This window comes from Crocodylus porosus, unplaced genomic scaffold (genome assembly GCF_001723895.1).
Source record: "Crocodylus porosus isolate Cpor-Errol unplaced genomic scaffold, CroPor_comp1, whole genome shotgun sequence".
NCBI classification, from domain to species: domain Eukaryota; kingdom Metazoa; phylum Chordata; order Crocodylia; family Crocodylidae; genus Crocodylus; species Crocodylus porosus.
In genome coordinates, this window is record NW_017728886.1 from 119,110,322 (window position 1) to 119,116,282 (window position 5,961).

Genomic DNA, 5,961 nt, shown 5'->3' on the forward strand with positions numbered 1-5,961 from the left:
AAGCATTTGCACTGTGCTAGTTACCCTCCCCACCTTTCTCTGAATAGCAAACTGGATCATTTCATGATCACTGTCCCCTAGCCTCCCTTGTACTAGCACATCCCCCACCAGGTCATCCCCAGAGGCTAATACCAGATCCAGCATGGCGCTTTCTCTAGTGGGGATGAGTACCTCCTGTGCGAGGTGTAGGTCCTGTACGCACGTCAGGAACCTTCGTGAGTGGCTAGACCTGGCCGACCGCTCCTCCCAGTTGATGTCAGGGTAATTCATATCACCCATGACCACAACATCCTTTGCATGTACGGTCTTCCCCAGCTGCCTGGAAAATTCCAGATCCAGCTCTTCCTCCTGATGTGGTGTCCTGTAGTAAACCCCTACCACCAGATCCCTTTCCCCCTGCCCTCCTTGGAGCTTGACCCACAGAGTCTCAGTTGAGCCTTCCTCTGGTCCCATTTGGAAGGTAGAACTGGTATACTGTTCTCTAACATAAAGTGCAACCCCCCCAACTTTTTCCCCCTTTCTATCTCTTCTAAACAACCCTCTATGTCTACTGCCCAGTCAAATGTTCCATCCCTCCATGTCTCCACTAGGCCAACCAGGTTGATTTTACTACTTGCAAGCAGGAGAGCAAGCTCCTCCTGCTTGTTCCCCATGCTTCTTGCATTAGTGAAGAGACACCTTAATCCCCCCCGAGGGAGCCCTGGACAGCCCTCCTACCTGAGAGACAACTAGCCCTTTGGTATATACCTGAGCTCTTACAGCAGGTCCTACACCTGGTTGAGTTTCCTCTTGCTCCTGTGGATCCCCATCCCCCGACAAACTTAGTTTAAAGCCCTCTGGAGGAGGTCAACTAGCCTGTAAGAAAACAAACTCTTACCTTTGGGGGAGAGATGGAGATCATCATGTCCCAGGACACCCTCTGATCTGAAGTGCAGGTCATGGTCCAGGAAGCCATGGTCTGGTAAGGCGACACATACTCCAGAGGCACCGGTTCACCTCACAGATGCAGCTGCTCTGCCACTGACGGCCTCCACTAACCGGGAGGAGGGACGAAAAGACCACCTGGGCCCCAAGAGCCCAGTAGTCATCCATGATCTGGTCCGGACTACTCTGGCCCGCATCACTGGTTCCCACATGGATGAGGACCATAGGATTGGAAGGCCGGATGAGGTCAGTGATCTTCCCTGTGATGTTCAGAAACATACTACAAGAGACTTTTTTTCCAAGTAAGATTCTGGGGGTTGAGAGGCCTCCAGGCATGGTGAGTTGGGTATTTTTGCTGCTTTAAGACTTGAATATTAATACTACTTAGATCATTACAAAATTTAATATGTGTCCAATAATTTGGATTCCTGGGGAGCACTGGATTTGCAGCTGAATAAAAGGCATGACTTATGGCCTAGCAGAGCTGCCAACCACAAGGCAGAATGATATATTAAAAATATACTGCAAGATGCTTAGGCAACCAGATTTTGCTTATGAATGCTTATGCTACGCTAGCCATTTGCTTATGCCAAGTAACCATCTTAACTGTCAACCATTTTTCTGAGGAAAAAGCAGCAAGTAAATCTGTGTGAGTCTGTGTGCTGTGAACCAGCTGCAGTGAGGAATGAGATAAGATACAGGGGCCCAAAAAAGGGTGGAAGATGGTACAACATGGGACAGAAAAACAGACTGTAATGTGGAAAACAACACGTAATTGGTAACAGAATCTGAGATGAACATATGCAAAAAGGTTAATGGTGATTGGTGAAGAAGCCTCCAGAAGCTTCCAGGTTTTGGTCAAAGTCTGCCTGTTGACTGGAGAGCAGGAGTCAAGATCTTAGACATGTGCTCATAGCAAAAACACACATAAATGAAGGACATACATAGGCAATTCCATGCTAATGAAACAAACAGTAAACAGAGGCGGAGCTTGAGATGGGAGGAGAAATGGGTGAAACAGAAGGCAGGACGAAGGAGGAGTGAATATTAATGAGTATAAATCAAAGTGTATAAATGTAGGATGAACCTATTGTTCGGGGCAGGACCCCATCTCTTATGGTGTAAGGCCCTTGTCTGAAGCTTTCTCCATTTCGAATAAACCCGCTGCAAGCAATGTGTGCTGGTGTTTTCTCCCTGCTCTGTTCTGGCTAATTAGTAACAGGATCCATGGGTAATTGGACCATCGTCTCCCTAGTTGTTGGGTGCCGCATGGACTTGGGGTCTAACACTAAGATGTGGGGGGAAATGGGCATGCTAGAAGGGAGGAATAGACTGCAATCGGACCTAGACAGGGTGGATGAGAACAGGATGGGATTCAACACTGACAAGTGCAAGGTGATGCACCTGGGGAGTAAGAACCAGTACCATACCTATGGGCTGGGGAACCCCCTTCTTGTCAGTGCAAAGGCAGAAAAGGATCTTGGAGTCATTATTGAGGCCAAAATTAACATGGGGTGACAGTGTGGGGATGTGGTCAGGAAGGCCAACCATACCTTGTCACAGATGCATCACGAGCAGGTCCAAGGGGTGATCCTCCCCCTCTATGCGACACTGGTCAGGCTGCAGTTGGAGTACTGAGTCCAGTTCTGGGCGCTGCACTTTAGGAGGGATGTGGACAACATGTAGAGGGTCCAGTGGAGGGCCACTAGCATGATAAGGGGGCAACAGGGCAGGCCCTATGAGGAGAGGATAAGGGACCTGAACCTGTTCAGCCTCCACAAGAGAAGGCTGAGGGGGGATCTAGTGGCCAGTTACAAACTAGTCAGAGGGGACCAGCAGGCACTGGGGGAGTCCCTGTTCCCCCAAGCACTACCAGGAGTGACTAGAAATAACAGTCACAAGCTGAAAGAGGGTAAATTCAGACTAGACATCAGGAGGCGCTACTTCACAGTCAGGGCAGCTAGGATCTGGAACCAACTTGCAAGAGAAGTGGTGCTGGCTCCTACCCTGGGGGTCTTTAAGAGGAGGCTGGATGAACACCTCGCTGGGGTCGTTTGACCCCAGTACTCTTTCCTGCCATGGCAGGGGGTTGGACTTGATGATCTGCTCAGGTCCCTTCTGACCCTACCAACTATGAAACTATGCTCTGCCATAGAATTGAGAACAGAAGCACAGTGAAGGGAAGTCCAAAGTTGTCTTACTTTGAACATGGGAAATTGATATTTTTAACTCATATTCAGCTGCTTAACACAGGTGGTCTGATTTTCAGAAGTGTGGAGCACTCACACTTCCCTCTGTAATCAGTGGGGCTGGCAGTAATCAGCCCTTTTTGGCTTAGATGATTAATGCTAGGCATCCGTTTTTAAAAATGCTTGGCTATGTGAGCTGACAAAGGCCATAGAAGGAATCTGTTTCTGAGATGGGATTAGCTCCTTGCTTTTAGCTCCTGGTTTACTCTCAAAGCTGTGTAGTCTCTCATACTAATGAGCTACCTCTGTTGTAGTCAAAGCTCACACTGACTTCTCATTAAGTAGTTTTCCTCAGGCCTACTGTCAGACACAGCAACCTGGGCTGCACTGAGGGCAATAGCAGTGATCTGATAGCCCTAGGTGACTTCAAGGAGGAGCAAGATGAACTGTGATCTTTAGAAAGAATCTATCAATGACACAGCTGCGCTGATTACCCTTTTCCAATCCATCCTTGCAAGGCAAGGTGGTGTGGTTTTCTAACCTAAGTGACTGGCAATTGATGTGGTGAAGTATGCATGCTGTGTTGATAGTGTGCAGGGAACCAAGACCATAAAAAGCTTCTGAATTTCCTGGTTAGCAATTTGCACACAATTCCATCATATGAAACTTGAGGAACAGACTGGAGTACATGGATCCTCATATAATTATTGTATTAGTAATTTGTTGCAGCTCTGAACCTGGCTTTTTATACTGCTCAGCTACCCCACACCATCTGGCACTCGCTGAATGCAGGACTATGGTCTTTCATAAGGTCCCTCAGCCATGTTGGTGGCCATCTTGGCTGCCATGTTATGTCCCAGAACACCCTGTTCCCATCACATGGCCTGTGACCTCACCACCCCCAACCCCCCTGGCAGCCATGTTGGTGGCCATCTCAGTGGTTGAGATAAATTCCCAGACTCCCAAAACAGATCCCTTACCAAGTCCCCTGAACAATTATGGCAAGAGGCTCATCCTTCTCCATTCTATGGGTAACTTACAACAAAGCTCAGGTTCCCTACCTTCCTAGCAGCAACTAAAAGCAACAGTTACCTTTTACTGCATCTAAGAGAAGGCCATTCTGCAACTCTGAAAATCAGGCTGGAACTGGGTACCCAGAAATTGAGAAAGACCATTGAAAGTTTTAATGGACATCTACCATTGTTGGACTATGGCACAATTTCAGAAAAGAGGCTAGCTTTTGTTCGTACATCAGTAGTATGTAGGGTACACATCTTGTAAAACTGACAAGCTCTTCCCACTGACAGGTGCCCCACCCTAGCTCCACCCTAGCTCTACCCCAACCCCACCCCTAGACACGCCCCTTGCCCCACCATCTTGGCCGCCATCTTGCGACCCACCCCAACCCCTGACCTTTGCCACTGGAAACTACACCCCTGAACCCCCTGGCAGCCATGTTGGTGGCCATCTTGGCTACCATGTTGCATGCCATAACACCCTGTTCCCACCACATGGCCTGTGACCTCACCACCCCCAACCCCCCTGGCAGCCATGTTGGTGGCCATCTTGATGGTCCCAAAACAGATCCGGGGACCGTGGCAGACCGCCAGCAGAGCCACAGGCAGAGAGCCTAGGAATGGCAGACAACCTAAACCCCAAAGACTCTGCTGAGGTAACTAGCCTAGAATTATTTTGGAAGGAGCAGCTTTCTACGGTAACAGGGTCGGCCTGTGTTAACTCTTTCATCTCTTTGCAGGTAGGTGATGTCTTGATGGAGAACTTTCAAAACCTGTGTCGGTGGACCTATGAGAATAAAGGTCTCGTGTGTGAACTGGTTTTGTTCATGTCTAAAAGAGAGGGGTTCAAGACAAGACTGAAGATGCATGTATCAGTTTTGTCTGAGTCCTCAGAGCCATGTGGGGCAGGGGTATGAACCTATGGAGGTTATGGAGCATCCCACCTGTTCAGAGAAGGGTTTTCTGTGCACCTAAAAGAGAATAGTTCAAGACATGGCTGAATAATCCTGTATGTGCTGCTTTTCACTAATAAATCTTGTTTTGCCACTATTTAAATTTGTCTTCTGGCCTTTAAACCCTTCATAAGTGTGTTGGCGAGGTGGGTACCACAGTTACCGGTCATGTTGACAGGGGGGTCTTTGTTAAAGGAAATTTATTATACCCCTGGGGCAGCAGGTGGTTTTGGTGGGGTGAACTCGCTTTTTGAAGCAGCCAAAAGTCAGAATAAGACTCTGAATAGAAGCCAGGTAACTGCCTGGCTTCCAGATCTGGATGCTTACACCCTACACAAACCAGCAAGAAGACATTTTAAAAGAAACAAGAACGTTGTTTCAGATGTGGATGCACAATGGCAGGCAGATCTGGTGGATATGCAACAGTTCTCCAAACACAACAGTGGTTTTAAGTACATCTTAACAGTGGTAGACATATTATCCAAGCATGCCTGGGCCTTGAGTGTAAAAGACAAATTGGCGGGTGAAATATCTAAGGCCTTTAAAAGCATTTTCTCAATGGGTCGCGTGCCTGAAGAACTATAGACTGACTGGGGCAAAGAATTTTTAAATAAGCTTTTAAGCAAACTGCCATTATGTTACAAATAATGAAGTGAAAGCAGCAGTTGTAGAAAGGTTTAATAGAATGTTAAAATCAAAGATGTGGAGGTATTTTACAGCCCACAACACCTTTCGCTACATTGATGAGTTACTAGAGTTTCTAAACACATATCAGAGCTAAAACCACAGCTTTCACAGAACTATTGGGGCCAGGCCTGTTGATATGAACTCCTCAAACTCTTGCCATGTGTGGAAAACAGTGTACAGAGACTACTTTAA

The 5,961-nt window shown here is 47.5% G+C and overlaps 1 long non-coding RNA gene across 1 annotated transcript in view; it reads right to left on the reverse strand.

Moving 5' to 3' along the window:
* LOC109324123 overlaps nt 1-5,042 on the reverse strand; it is a 13,428-nt gene extending 8,386 nt beyond the window's left edge. Inside the window, exon 1 of the long non-coding RNA XR_002104860.1 lies at nt 4,777-5,042. This is a non-coding gene — a long non-coding RNA (uncharacterized LOC109324123). The remainder of the gene's footprint in view (nt 1-4,776) is intronic.
* Between the last annotated feature and the right edge of the window lie 919 nt (nt 5,043-5,961).